At 38.0% G+C, this 15,510-nt stretch overlaps 1 long non-coding RNA gene across 2 annotated transcripts in view; it reads right to left on the bottom strand.

Annotated features, from left to right (window-relative positions):
* Positions 1-6,406, bottom strand: part of LOC137855955 (uncharacterized) — a 28,500-nt gene extending 22,094 nt beyond the window's left edge. For both annotated transcript variants that reach the window (XR_011096083.1, XR_011096084.1), the window contains exons 1-2: positions 6,325-6,406; positions 6,071-6,137 (exon numbers count right to left, since the gene is read on the bottom strand). This is a non-coding gene — a long non-coding RNA (uncharacterized lncRNA). The remainder of the gene's footprint in view (positions 1-6,070; positions 6,138-6,324) is intronic.
* Between the last annotated feature and the right edge of the window lie 9,104 nt (positions 6,407-15,510).

Here is a 15,510-nt window from a genome sequence, read left to right as displayed (position 1 = left end):
TCACTACTCCTCACTAACAAAAAGTTGGTGTAGAGTGACAAACTTCAAGGTAAGAGAACAATCATTCACTGTCATAGAGAGCAATACTCCTAGTGTGTCCTGGAGCTGGACAGAAAGCAGGAGAGGTTATAAAGTTAGGTAGCTGGAGCCAGCTGTCCTGGAAAGTGTCTAACTCAGAAGGCAGGTGAGGAAATGGAGGGATGTATTTTCAGTATCATTTGGGACCACAGTCTGCATGATCCGTGTGACAGAGCAGACAGGAAGCTTGCTTTGCTGGATAAGCATTTTAAATCCAGATGGACTGTTATCCCAATTACACGCATTTTTAAAAATCCATAGACTTCTCAGAGGCAATTTCATAGGGGGAGAGGAAGGGAGGGAAAATATTCAAGCTAATAAAATACATTAATTGTGACAATTTCAGCAAGCATTACTAATTAATCCACTCAACAGCCCCATGGGATAAATTACTTTGTGATATCCTGTGGGTAATTTCCCTTTTAGTCTACGCATTTCTTCAGTTGTTGTCCAGTTAGCTGAAACAGTTTGGCTTGAGCTCAGAGATGCTGATTCCCCAGTGTGATCTGTATGTCACTGGTACCTATTGAATTATCAATAACAAAGGTGCCCAAAAGCTCCAGTCCAGGAATATCTTTATTCCTCCAAGTTCACAGGTCTAAGGTCCTTTCCTCATTATACTGAGAACAGAAATGAGGGAGAATGGCCTTTAAATTCTGTATGTAAGAGACTTTTTAGTTAAACACAGGTAGACTGATGTTTTGTAGCATAGAAAGTGGCTTAAATGCAAGAGTAGGACCACAACTTTAAAATACCAATGTCAAATAAACTCCCCTGAATTCACAGAGGTTTACTTTCATGAAGAGTTTACAGAAATGAGTGCAAAGAATGCCTAAATTGTGATCTGGAAGCTTGCCAGGGCTCCCATAGCAAACCTGTATTTGCCTTGTGGATCTCATGCCACACATACATGTACCATCCAACTATTGCAGCTCATGTAAACATAATTGCAACAAGTTTCTAAGTCAGACAATGTTGTGGTATGGATCAGCAATGTGAGAATTTACCTACTTCCTTTAATGGAGATCTTTGTACCAAACATCCTTCTCTTTGGAGGACGCTGATAACAGTATCCCAGACAACAAGCTTAAGCAAACAAGCTAAAGCTATCTTAGTCAATTATGATTAGAATAACAAATTAATTTCATTTAAGTTTTTGAACACTAGCAAATTTATTGTATAATTTACTGATTAAAACCATTCTTAACCTAGTATGTGTGAGATTATTGATCAGAGGAACATCAGTGACATTAAGCATTAGGCTACCTCAGCAAAGACAGGAGCCCTGTTTGCATCTCCCAGGTTTAATCAGAGCACAAGTGAGTGCACCCCTTTCTCGGCTCACTGTCTCTAGCAGAAGCCTGGTTTTGCAAGAGCCAAAAGTGTCCATTGCATTGCTTCTAGATTGGCTCCAGTTTCTTTGGAAATCAGATTTCAGCTTTATTGAAATGCCTTCTTATAAGCCATATTCAAAGAACTAGCTTGAAGACTTCATTAACCAAGAGGGAGACTGGGTTTTGCATCAACATCTTTTGGTACTGATCCCACCAGCAGTTCCACAAGTAACCACTTCATAGGAAAACCATGAAAAGGGGAAGTGGGGGGTGGAAATGAAGTAGAATAGGACTATATTGCACAAAAATCTTGCTTTGGAGGAGGATCATGGAGGAGCCGAGAAGCAGTTTACAATTTAAGTGTGACCTCCCAACCCTTTGCTGTGCTGGCTACATCAAAGAGAAATGCTGTATCTATGATGATTTACACAAATAATCAAATCCCTAAATTTACTGTTTTTCTCCCTTTCATGTGTTGCCTTTGATGTCTCAGCCTCCCCATGCAGGTGCAATAACAGCCTTGGTCAAAAACTGGTCTCAGAGCACTGCATTACAACTGAATGTTCCAGCTCTGATTGGGCTCTGCAGGAAGACATGACAAATATACATATATAGACATACCCAGAATCCAGGAAATGCTTTTAGACATGCACAGGAGGCTAAGTATTTACATTTGTCTGTTCCTTGTGTTCTTTGGAGGGTCATATACTAGAGGGGAAAAAAGCTCATAGCTTGAATTGAGTTCATAAACTGGTCACATGAGTTCTCTTCCCTTCCCCTTCATTTTTTTTTCCTACCAAACTGATAATGACATAATTGCATGATTTAATATTATGCTGAGTATTCAACACAGGAAAACATGCTGTGATAATTTCAGAATTTACTCAAAAATATATTGCCTTTCTACTTTTGCTTAAGAACTGTCAAAAGGAATAAGAAGTACAGCATCTAGGGATCTTGTTTAGATATCTAAGTAGACTTTAACTAGGATAAGATTTTATTATTATTTTTATTATTAAATATCTATCTGCCAACAGTCATTCAGGAGTTCATCTTTGTTTTGGGGTTTCATCAACTGAAATTAGTAGGAATACGCATTATTTATTAGGCATGCAAATCATGCCTAAATCCCAGTGAGCTGCAGAAATATGTTTGAGGCAAACACTATATTGTATTAAAATTGGTCAATCTCTGTATTTCACACTGAAGAACAGCATTGAGTTTCCTGATTCATATATAATAGTAAGGAGGATTTAGAAAAGTCATTTCAATGTATCTTCAAATAACACTCAGGTTAATAATAAGCAGCCTATAACACATCTAATAATGATTAATATGCAGATTTAGCATTGTTGTAGCAAAAAAAAAACAGGACTCCATCTATACTCCCAGTCCTAGGAAATATTTATCAAAAAGAGACAATTTAGAGACAAATATATCTAAATGCATACAAAAGGATAAATTTTTAAATCACTAGGTGCAGTTAAGAAAAAAACTACCCAAACCACACACCCTCCTGCCAACACACTATTCCAGAAGTGGGAAGCAATAACTAATATTGCTTTCCACAATTTATATCTATGTAATTTGTTATTTTAACTATAAGAAGTTATCTACCTGGGCTTCTCAGTACAACTGTACTTTACACTTTCTCTGTAATGAAAGTATGTGGATTACAAAACCACTCCAAAAATATTCTTCAGGTACATCCTCAGCTTAAGGATCAGTCTTGCTATCTGGGCAGAGGTTCACAGTCCTCAACTAACACAGACAATGGGTCAGAGTAATAGTGGAATTACCTAGTCCCCACACTGCAGGAGCTAGACTAGAAATTCATTACTGTTAAGGCATTTTAGAAATCCAAAATATTTTATAGCAACTTCCTCATTCAGTAAGATTCTGCTTGTGACTAATTTTACTCAGTATACTCAAAACTTTGTGGAAAAGAACTGGCTATTGTATCATTTATCTTTTGCAGAGGTTTTGAATGGACATCAAGTTTCGATTCAGATGCAATGTCCATAGCTGAAGGGGAACCAGCCACCTAGGATTCCCATCACAGCTCTGGTGTTCAATCACTTGTTTCCTTAGGACTTCCCTGTAACTCTACTACATAAGACACATACTTGGTCCAGTAGCTAAGTTCTGTACCAGTTTCCATTGTCTTCATTATCTTTATGGAAATATTTAGCTTTATGGATTTCTATAAGAAGATTGTAAAATCTTTCCTTTCTCCCTTTTGGGAAGAGACTGAAGGAAGAAGATTCCTGATGGACATGACAGAGATCTTTGAATACTTTGCTGTCATTTGGACAGGAGTAACTGAAAATTATTATATCCTCATACCTTTAAATTTAACAAATTCAAGCTGTTCTGTAATGTTAAAAAGATTACTAGCAGTAAGTTTTTTCTAAGTGATATTGAACTAAAAATTCTCACTCCTGTGCAATGTAGCTGAGTTTCCTGTAGTGCTCTGCTGTGAAATGTTCCCTAGTTATGACTGCCTTTTGTTTTTTTAACTAAGCTGGCATCAGTTATCCAAGTGAAGCCAACTCTTCATTCTTGCTTTTTCATTTTAGCCTTGCAACAGCTTTTTCCTAGAACACAAAACATCCATCCTCACCCCCCTCCTCCTACCTTTCTACATTACTACTTATTTAATTCTACAAAAGCATGCAGTGGCAAATTCAATTCTAAATGTACTCAGTTTTTCAGGAATCTGAGAGCTAAGATAAACACATAGTTCATGTTTGTTTTTTTATTTCCTCATTACAGTCCAGGAAGAAACATTATTTCTCCAGGAAGCTCACACCTCCAAACCACATACAATACAAAACAATCAAGAGTTTCCCTGCCTTTATCTTGGTCAGTAAAGATGCTGAAATCTTCCTACAGTCACTTTTAAAGGGAAATGCAACAGAGAAATTGCATCAACCTATCCTGCTAAGTACCAATTTAGTCTGCTTTTCTTGCTTAACAAGATTTGCACACCATAGCTCGTAATGTTTAAATTATTTCTACTTTTTCCCCTGTTTTCTTAGAAAATAAATCATTTTTCCCCCAGTTATGGCTTCTTGATTATTCCTTTCAGAGAGTGCTCCCACTTAGTACAATCTCCCTTTCCACTAGAGCCCCTGATGATCCTTTGGTTCACCTCCCCTCTACCCTGGCCTCCTCAAATTAGCTTAAATTCTGCTGAAAGCCATCAGCTGTGCAAACTACAGCAGAATCAAATGGTAGCAGGAGGCTACCTTTAGCATTGCCTGGCAACATGCTACTGGACCCCCCATTACATTAAGTCTCAGTCCTCCATCCTTGCACCAAGCAAAACCCAGAAGCCTCTCCATAAGGCTGTGGACAGATGGCACATGATCTTTCATGGGCACATAATCTTTCCTGTTCACATCTGATAAACAGCCACTGGGAGGAGGGGTCCACAACAGCACCCACAACAAACTCCCAACAGCCACTCCCAATGTCACTGGTCTTCACAGGGGTTTTAGTCTTGAAGTCAGCACAAAAATAAGTGTTGCTGTATGATGGTTTTAATAGGGAAGAGAATTACTATTTCTTCTGTTTAAGCAAACCACAGCAGATGAGATGAAATCATCTGTTGGATTAGACAGTCAGCTGTCTTTTCCCAGTGTATTTCCTATGCATTTCTCTCAAGGTCAAAAGACATTTAAAGTTGAAGTACCGGAGACATCTCCTAGATGCTAAGTTCAGCTGCTACACTTTCATATATTTGTTACAAGCATGAAAATAAAAGCAGTAGGAAAATGTGTTTGCTTTGAATAACCTCCAGCCTGCATTAAATTCTCCATTTGAAATGCTCCTACACATTTACCTAGCTCTGTGTTTCATATTCTTTTAATGAACTTAGAGAATGCCTACCTAGGATAAAATGCATCAGAACCCACTTTTGTAAGGCCTTTGAAGCAATTATGGAGCCACACAAGTGTAACGCCCTAGTAAGAGTTCAACAAGGCCAAGGGGAATGCTCTACTAATAGCAAGTGTTGAAGTGACTGAAAAATAGGCAGAGCTTTGGTAGATTTAGTGTTAGTACTAAGACCCACACTGCAGTGCAGATGGTTCACATATTTTAAATTGTAATTTAATTACTCTGTTCATGATCATACTACATTTGAACTCTACTGAATTTCTGGCATGTTTACATTATGCAAATACTTCATTGCAAAAATATGGCCTTAATAGAGTAGCCTTTTATCACAATTATTTCTTTATTCTATGCATGTTTCACAACAGAGGAAAAGTACTGTTTATGCACAAAACTCATATTTACATATGCAGTAAGGGCTTTGTTCTTATGCATTTCTTTGAGTCTACATTCTGGTTTACAGAAGCTTTTCTTTCCACTTAATATTATAGTATCAATAGACAGACTAGAATAAGTAATAAAACAATGAAGAAATAGTACAGCCTCTCTACATCAACAAAATCCCCAATTTAGCTTCTTACATTTTAGCTACAGCCTTAAAAATAATTGCATGGCCTAAGAACATGGAAGGTTAAATAGAAGGTTAAATAAATATTGAATGCACCTACAGAACAACCTTCAGGTCCTGTATCAGGCTATATTCACCTCTTAATGCAAAACAATATGAAAATTTAGGGAGCTATATAAGTTAGCCTTACCTTGCTTTTGCTATAGCTATTCCTTATCTCTTCTTTATTTTTCCTCAAAGGCAGTCACAAAAGAAATCTGCAGTATATAAAATAGATTTCACTTTCACTAAAGAATTGAAAATGATAAAACTCCAAGAAATAAAAGATACTTTTTTCAGCTTACAAAATCTACTGCTACAATAAAGAGGAGGAGGAAAAAAAAAATATGATTCCATTTTAACTTTATTTTTCTTAACTTTCTCATTAAGGCAAAAGAAATGCACCTTTATATTTAGCCTCTATAATCATCACTTCATACTAGAGCTTCTCCATCCCTTCTGTTGCTACCCCATCCTCAGGAATTAGCATTACCTTTTTCTTACCTGTCCCAGATGCACTATATATATCACCCCACCTGCATCGTGATTCCAGACTATATGCCCTTCACCTGTGATGGTGGGTGGAGCACGGGAGTTAAAATTCTTAAAACAACAATCTAGGGGGGAATTGGCTTCTTGTTTTCTTATTTCTCTGTTAATGGAAAGTGAGGAATTTATGAGGTATTAGGGCTGTATTGCTTTTTAAGATGTGGTAGCCTTATTTATAATACAGTAATTCCCTTTTACTTGTTTCTATTTAACGAATATTATGATGTTGCTCTAATGAAGCCTGATATTGCCACTGAGAGAACTAAGAAAGAGTAGCTCTTCTAATTGTGTCTTTGCTTTGACTTTCCATTTATAATGAAGTATCTCTTATTCTGGTTGCAGTTGGGATCTGAGGCAGGGTGTGCCTGCTGAAAAGGGTTTCACAGATCTAGAAGCTATCCCTGATACCCAACTGTACCTAGATGCAGTCAGAGGCAGCAATTAAACTAGTCTGTCAAAAGCTTGGATTCAAATCTGAAATCTGGCAGAGCAGGGACTGGGAGGCTTCTTCCTCTCCTTTCAGGAGAGTTCCACCTCACAAGTTATGGTCATATTTCTTGTGTTGTAACAAATATCTGAAAGCAGCACAGATTTTCCAGGTGCTAGTAAACTCCTTGACCTAACCTAACAACCTTTCCAGAATTTTAATTTGGACCCTTCTATTATTTAGCTTTAAATTGTTAGCTCAGGCTTACTTTAAAGGATTTCTGCTTATCAATGCATGTCAGATTTTAAAGTTTTCCTGAGTCTTTTAAAAACAATGTTGCTGATTGGCATGTTACTGGATTAAAGGAAGGTCAAAATATAAAATACTGAGTTTAATTGGTTTGTTTTGTTGTTCCTTTCCTATGCCCTTACTCATGCTGTTATATTAACACTACTTCCAACCATGCTGTACTTTATATGTTCTCCACTTTTTGAAGTGAATTCATCGCTTTGCAAGATTGACTTCTGTCTCCACAAGCTTGTTTTTTCATTTTTACTCTTCCTTCATGCTTAACCATTGTTTGACCTTTCATATGGTGGTGATGGCTCAGTGCTTAAGGAGTTAAAAACCTGTTTCCTTTTCTCTGTAGTAGTACAGACCAAAGGGTGCCAAGGGTATTACATATGAGTGACCATGGAGTTGATATTTATTTTATGACAGTTATATAGGAAACAAAACCAAAAGTTAAAGTTGATAAGGAGCTGTAAAGAACCTGTTTCTGACTGCAGTCACCATATGGAACATAAACAGGTCTGAGCAGAGTTATAGATAACTACAGAGAAATAACCAGCGGATACCATGATACAAACACAATGAAATACTTATTACACAAAAAGGCTGTATACACTAAAAACATTAAGTACTTTTACCCTGTGTTCTATTCCTGTATTCACTTAACAATGCCATTGCGCAGGTAGAATAATGACCTGTGTGTGAAGTCCCCAAGTGCACTTGTCTCAGGTCTCTCAGCAACTGCACTGTTTCTATGCTTGTAGCACTCCTGAGGCATTTACCATGTATATCTACCAACGTATGCTCCTTTAGTTCACCTTAGTTTCTGTTATTTGCCTGTTAATGAATATTTTAATGCAGTAACTCCAAGATGGAAATACTGTTTTCTGCTACATACTTTCCTCTTTGCTAGTTGGAAGCCATGGAGAACCCTGTTGCAATTAAAGACCCCCTTGGTTCAAATAGGTCTAGGTTGTGGGTTTATAGGGGGCTTCCGTACCCACTGGTTTTGAATTACATTAACTAATACTATTTGAGATGCCTTATTTCTGTGAGTATTCCCTTGAAGGCCACTATAATTGCAAATGAGCCTTTATGTCAACAGGTAGATTGAACACCCTTGTCCTTGTAGCTGAGCCCTATCCAAAGGGCAGCCAGTGGCACCATCTCTGTTGATTCCAGCCAAAGCAGGGCTTTATCGTGGTGTCTTGGGCCCATTTATATAGGTGCTTTGCCACTTTTATTTTTCTTCTTTCTGAAGGCACACTTCACTGTTTCTCTTTTAGTGAAAAGCCCGTGCTCAGTACCATTCAGTTTGGCACCCTGAATCAGAATCATTTTGGTGAGAACAGAGTGAGAACTAAGATTTCTCACTTCTCCAGCAGCTGATCTTTTTTTCCTTGCTGTTGAAGCATCTATAGAAACTGATGGGAGTTTTAATAGCATGAGGGCTTGGGGAAAAGGTGTCCATGTGGGAAGATTTAGCTGACACACTACAATTGCCTCCAGAAGTCCCTGGCACTTTCTGAAACCTACATCTGCAGCTTTCTGAGTCCAGTATGCAGCCCCGTCTCAATGCACACAGACTTTTTTTTTTTTTTTTTTTTCCATTTCTGTGTGCTTCTTGTCCTGTTTGGCACACTTCAGTCCAAGTCTTTCTGTTTGCTTTTTGAAACATTCTTAACTTTTCTTGTATACTTTGCTTTTGCATTGAAGGATTACTCAGAAGTCTATTTTGAGGATGGGCTATCTGAAAGGTGGCAGCTCTTATACTGAAAATTCAATGCAAAGGGTCAGAGGTAATTGCTGGGTAAGCAACACCCACTGAACTGGAATTCAGAGCTCAGTATCTTTTTTTTTTTTTTTTTTGTGTGTGTGTGTGTGTCAGATATATCCATGACCTCTCCCAGTTTTATATTTTCCTCTGATGTTATGTACTTAGTTTCCTGTGCTATTTGTTCTTTGGGTATGCCAGATTTCTATGGGTGGCATAATAAAAAACTGCATGTAAACAAAACAGAAGCCAAATAAACAGTAGAAAGGCACACATTACTTAGGACTTTTAACTAATGGCAGGCATTTGGGAAGTTCTTCAAATACCATAGGGGAAAGATTATTGATTATAGTGAAAAATAAAAAATAATTAGCTTTAACAACTTGTGTGCATTTACTTCGATGTTTTTAAAGCAATGTACGTATATATGATCAAACCCATATGTCTCTAGCTTTACTCAGGCAAATAGACTAAAGATAACCGCTTAGTTTCCTATACGTAACTTTTTTATATCTTCCATCTATTTCATCCCACATCAACATGCTAACTTGTGTCTCTGCTTCTTATTGAAAGACAAAAGTACTAGTGGATACAGAATAAATAACATCTGCAATAAAAAACATTTACCACTTGAAAGTCTATGTGCAATAATTCCTTGAGTTGCAGCATTTATGTATATTTTAGTATGCTTTCTTTCCTTGCAAGGTTGATAAGCTAGAAACCCCAATTTGCTGTACTTTCTGTATTTTCCAAAGGTAAAAATGCACTGTCTTATTGCAAGGAGCCATGGGGTGATAATTGCTCTTCTCCACTGCTCAGTCTAATTATTTTTTTTGTATTTTTTTATTTATTTGATACCATTCACTGGGTTCAAGCCAAATTCACAAATAAACAGAAATTATGCAAAACATCTTTTTTTTTTTTTTTTTTTTTTTCTTCCTCAGGGAGCCATAATCACTGCCATAGTTTGATAGAAGAGTATAATAATTGACTTTGATAGGACCAATATTCAGACTTCTACTTCATAAGACAGTACAGCTGCTCTGGATTTTACGTGGGTTTTCTGGAGCTGGGAGGACAAAAGGAAGTATGGTATTTTCTCATATTATGTTTTTTAGGATTCTTTTTTGACAGTGGCTGTTACATTCTAACATAACCTCAGTTGTTATAATCCAATCCAAGATTAAAGAAACACAGATGAGTTTGAAATTGCTACTGTATATATAATATGCTTATGTACCAAGTTTGCAAAACTTTCTTCCTTTCAGACTTCTGAATTGTGGTTTAGGGAACAAAACAAACAACAACAACAAGGATAAAATATAGGGACAAAAAAAAAAAAAGTTTTCTTAATTGATTGAATGTCCAATTAGGTAGCTAGATGAGTAATTTTACCAGTTTATATTTCAATGCAGAGTTCTGTTTTCTAGTTACAAGTGTTATACAGCTATTAGAATATCACCTCTTATTTCTTCCGTTTAAAATATCTCATACAGAAAAAAAGAGCAATCATTTGGCCTTCAATCATGTAAGCAACAGAGACTTTTTTTTTGTTGATAAATAGAATACTATAAATTAAAATTTGTGAGGGTATACAGTTTGTGAATAACTTGGTCATTGATAAAGCTGCATATTAATTAAGTCTAAAAGATCAGAAAGCATTCAAAAAGCTAAATGAATTTTCATCAAATACATAGTTTGTGCTCTAACATGTATTTTCAAATTTGCAATGAAAATATTAAGGGTACCTTTACGGACTGAAGATTCTGTATGGCAGTGTACAGAGACAAGAGAAAACAGAACAAAACAAAAACAAACAAAAAAAACTCATCTTCCTAGAGGGCTCTCTGCAGTACCACTCACAGCCCATCTGTATTGTCTTGCTATTACTCCTAGATCTCAAATCAAGACCTCAGTGTCTCCATGGCACAGATCATCCTGATGAATTCTTCATCACTGATCACTTTTAAAGTGTTGTGTTTTGTTTTTTCCTCATTCATTGACATTATAATGTCAATCCAGACCACCAACCTAGCCAGTAGTCTGGAAAGAGGAAATATCTAGCTACACCGATTGCAGCCATGAAGGATGGTAAACTTAGACTACAACACTGATTCACTTTTGCCTCAGAAAAGGAAAATACAACTCATTTCCTGCCTCTGCTGTTATTCCATATGGTGGGGATACCAACTGAATATTTTCATATTGTTTTAATGATATCACAGATTGGGAAAGTAAATCCTCACCCATGGAACAATCAACAAAAGTGTGCGTTATTACTGATAACTTCCATTTGTTGTCATATAGTTATATTTGCTACTGACAATGAATTTCATCTTGAATTTACAAGACACTCATATGAGCAATTTCTTGTAGACAAACCTTACCAGCAAGTTTTGTGGGATTACTTCTACATGGAAAAGTAGCTGCCCTCTTCCCCCAGTGCTGAAGTCTGGGCTGGGTTTGTGCCTCATACTGCCAGTACTCTGTTTCTCTGAGTACTCTGTTTCCGAGTATTCTCATTGTTTCATTCATGGATAACTGTAGATTGTAAAGTTTCTAGTCTTAAACCATACAAAATAAATAAAACACGTTTTTCACCTCAGCACTCCCTTAGGGCTTAACATGTTGTGAGACACATATTTATGTGCAGTGTGCTTCCAGACAAATTACGCTGGCTTTAGATTGAAAGTCACCTCTGGAAAGAATATACTTATATTCTTATTCATTCCACTTCTTACATTTTCATTTTTATTTTTAGTTCTTGATAAGTTAGGATAAAATTGTCATATCAAAGTCTACTCTAAAAATCCAAAACACTGTACTTTTTTGAGCACATGCAAATGATTTTTATGTGCTATTAAAAAGGCACACTTCCAGTTGGTAGCAGAAAATACAGAAAAATTCCTCCCTATTGCAGTAGACAGATGGAGACATCCTTTTGCCCTTTCTTTCCTTGATTCTCTTACTCCTACATCAGCACAGGAGTTAAACCTCATGGTCTGATGTTTGTGAATGGCAATATAAACTGGGGTTAGAGTCTCCTACCTTGTCTGTTTTACCAGAGTTGTTAAAACAACAGTGCACTAAAACTTGCATGGTTGTTTCCCTGTTGGCTTGATGCACCACGTGAAGCAGCACATCGGCTGCAGTGCCCAGTGGGCAGCTGGAGAGGAGCGAGCAGGAGCTGCTTGAAGGAGCAGTCGGGGCTGACCTGTTCAGAAGAAGAATTCTGCCATTTTATGTTGTCTTTTGCTCTGAAGCATGTCAGCCTGTTGTGCTGTGTGATTGTGTACTGGGTGTACGTGGTGGCCCCTGTGAGAAGATTCCAGAAGCTGCCCCATGTGCCCCATGTTAGATAAGGGCCAGTTGCAGCCAGCTCGGAAGGGACCTGCCACTGCCCAAAGCCAAACCAATAAGTGATGTTGTTTGCCCCTCTGTGAGAGCAGATTTAAGAAAGGGGAAAAAAAATAAACAAAGAAACAAAAACATAAAAAAAAAAAAAAAAAAAAAAAAACTTGCTGCACAACAGCAGCTGGGAGAGCGAGGAGTAAGAACCAGCCCTGCAGCCCCCAAGTTCAGTGCAACAGGAGGGCAGGAGGTGCTCCAGGCAGGCAGCAGCAGTTCCCCTGCGGCCTGTGGAGAGGCCCCTGGTGGAGCAGGCTATTGCCCTGCAGCCCATGGGTCCCACATGGAGCAGATCTCCACACTGCAGCCCATGGAGGAGCCTCCGGTGGAGCAGGTGGATGTGACCGGGAGGAGGCTGCAGCCCATGGAGAGCCCCCACAGGAGCAAGCCCGGGCCAGAGCTGCAGCTTGTGGAGAGGAGCCCACGCTGGAACAGGGGGTCTGGGGGGAGCTGCCACCTGTGGGGGACCCGTGCTGGAGCAGGGAGTGAGACAGTAGCTGTGGTGGCGCTCAGCTGCCCAGCTGAGTAAAACCACCACAGATTGCTAAGGGTGTGCCTTCAGGACCAGCTTGTCTTAAACCCTCTACCTTCAGCGAGGAACGCAACATCTCATCATTTTCTGTCACCACTATTTTCCCTGATTTTCTATTTATTTTGCCAAGTGTTATTCAATTTAAGCAAGAGTATTGCCATTGAGTCCTGAGAAACAACTGTATGTTCTCACAAGTCAGGAGAGGCAAGGTATTTCCATGCAAAATATAACAGCTGCTTAATGAAGCAGTACATTAATTTTGATATACAAACATAAAATACTACAGAAAGCTATTTTTATTTGTAAAATGTTCTCATGTTTCCTAGAAATATTGGTTCAAAACAAGGTGTAATTTGCTTTTATACAATGGAACAGGGCATTTCTTCCAAATGAACTCAGGAAAGGCCTGTGATATATCTTTCAATAAGTTAAACAAGATACTATTAGAGAGAATAGATCTCTCTGACTGAGAGTTCCCATACCTGTGTTTATAAATTCCCCCAGCTGAATTCTTTCATCAGGTACATGCATATGAGCCCCAATCATGGCACATTTAAGTTCATGGAAATGCATCAGACTCCCCAGTTCCCAAAAAGCCTTATGAGAGTTTTATATAGTTATAAGTACAGAAAATTACTCTAATGAGGAATCTACTTAAACTTAATTACCTCATTTAATTAGACTGTTTAAATTGCTAATCATTTTATAAGCATTACATTCTAGGTTGTTTTTAGTATATAGTTTGCCTTTTTTTGTTGTTGCTGGAGGAATTTAGTAATAATTAACTGACCTAGTGTGCAATTACACTGCTGAAAATAAGCTATGAGACATTTAATAAAGAGAGACTATTAACAGGATTTGAATTTATGACCTTCAAAATATGAATCAAACACTTTATCCATGAGGTCACAGAAGTTTTCGTTACGGTCTGAGAATTTATGGTCACTAGTTTAACCATAGAAAGACTTTGCTCTTGTTTTTGGATGCGCTAGGAACATACTGAGAAATAGATTACAAATTCTATGAGAAGAAGTATAACAGCAAAAGAATGCTTGACAAAACCTTTTACTTCTAAACATGCAGATCTATATACATACTATGGGGTCATGGAAGTCAAATCTGATGCATAAAAATCTGTCAAATTGATGTGATGTGTAATCTGATGACATAAAAAGAAATCTAGGACCATACCTCTCTCCATATGAACTTACAGGTATTCATTTTTCAATACATTTGTTACTGATGGTTCAAGTGGCAAACCAGCATCCTGGCCATGGGCATCCTGCCATTGCTTGGAGACCGTGTGGATAATATGTCAGTGGTTGGGCTATGCTCAACCTGGTGAAAGTCTGCAGTTGTATATTTTCAGATATTCTTTCACATTTGGGGAGTTTGCCTTCTCCATTCCCATGACTGGTCCAAGGGAGCTGGAGCTTTGTGAACATCAACACCCATAGCACAAAGACTTTGGGAATTGCTGCGTATAGTAAGGCAGTGGTTGTGACACTGAGCATATTTTAGGACAAGAGAATTTCACCCTTACATTCCCATGAAACAATAGCCTGTAATGCCCTCTCTTCTGCTACAATAAAAGGTGGTAGCATTTTAAGCAGCAAACTTTAGGGATGTCAACGGCCTTTTTACACCTAACATACAGGACCCAGTTTTGGATAAGAAAACTACTAAACACGTTGGCTTCCTGGCAGCTTAATGATTTGTGCCACATTTTCTTTAGCCTTTAGGACATACCATATGTCACTGCTTCTCTCATATCTAGAGTTTTAAAACCTTTGCTGCTTTTTTTTTTTTTTTCTGAAATACTTGGCTATGCAGAACACTATATTACAGATAGGGGGTTTAGAAGTGGGTGTTTCAGCAGCACTGATGTCAGGAACATGAGGCTGTTGTAGTTTCTATCTGCTGGGAATCCTGGCAGTTTCCTTATAAGCTCTCAGCTGCTTTGTGTTTCAGAGAGCAAAGCAGAATATGGTGCAGTTATGGTCAGCTTACACGATTTGAAAAAGTGTTCCATGCTTATTTCTGGAATCAAATGCATCTTCCTCCAAACTCAGGATGATCACCACTGTCTGTTTTGCACTTCAAATATTTTGAGAACTTGTATATTTTAAAGTGAAACCATGCACTTTATATATGTCATACAAAGAAGAGGTTTTGCAGCAAATCCCACCTGTGAAAACACTACAGCACAAAGCAGGGGTTGGCACTCTTGCACTGCTTTTTGCCGGCAAGAGAGTTTTTGCAATACCAGGTAATTAAGATCCCATAGGAAATGGTCTAATATTTGGGTAGAAAGCTCAGAAAGCAAAGGTGATTAGAAATGCCCTGCATCAATTGGTGATAACTGTTTTCAGTGCTTCTCAGGATTGTTCCCCTTTTTTCAGCCAAGACACATGCACAATAAAACTGAATGTGCCTAAACATAAAATAAGAAATTTGGAACAGAGGAATATGTGAATGATTTCTTCTCCATAGACAAAATAGTGTCTTCAAGATGAATCAAGTGGAAAGATATGTTACGGAAACTCTTTTGGACCATGAGTGAGGAGAATGGCCTTGTGGCATGGCTTTAAGCTGCCAAGGGTTATTTTT

The sequence above is a fragment of the Anas acuta genome, chromosome 4 (assembly GCF_963932015.1).
Source record: "Anas acuta chromosome 4, bAnaAcu1.1, whole genome shotgun sequence".
NCBI lineage: Eukaryota > Metazoa > Chordata > Aves > Anseriformes > Anatidae > Anas > Anas acuta.
Note: the sequence above shows the minus strand (reverse complement) of the source record. Positions and strands in the feature narration are given on the sequence as shown.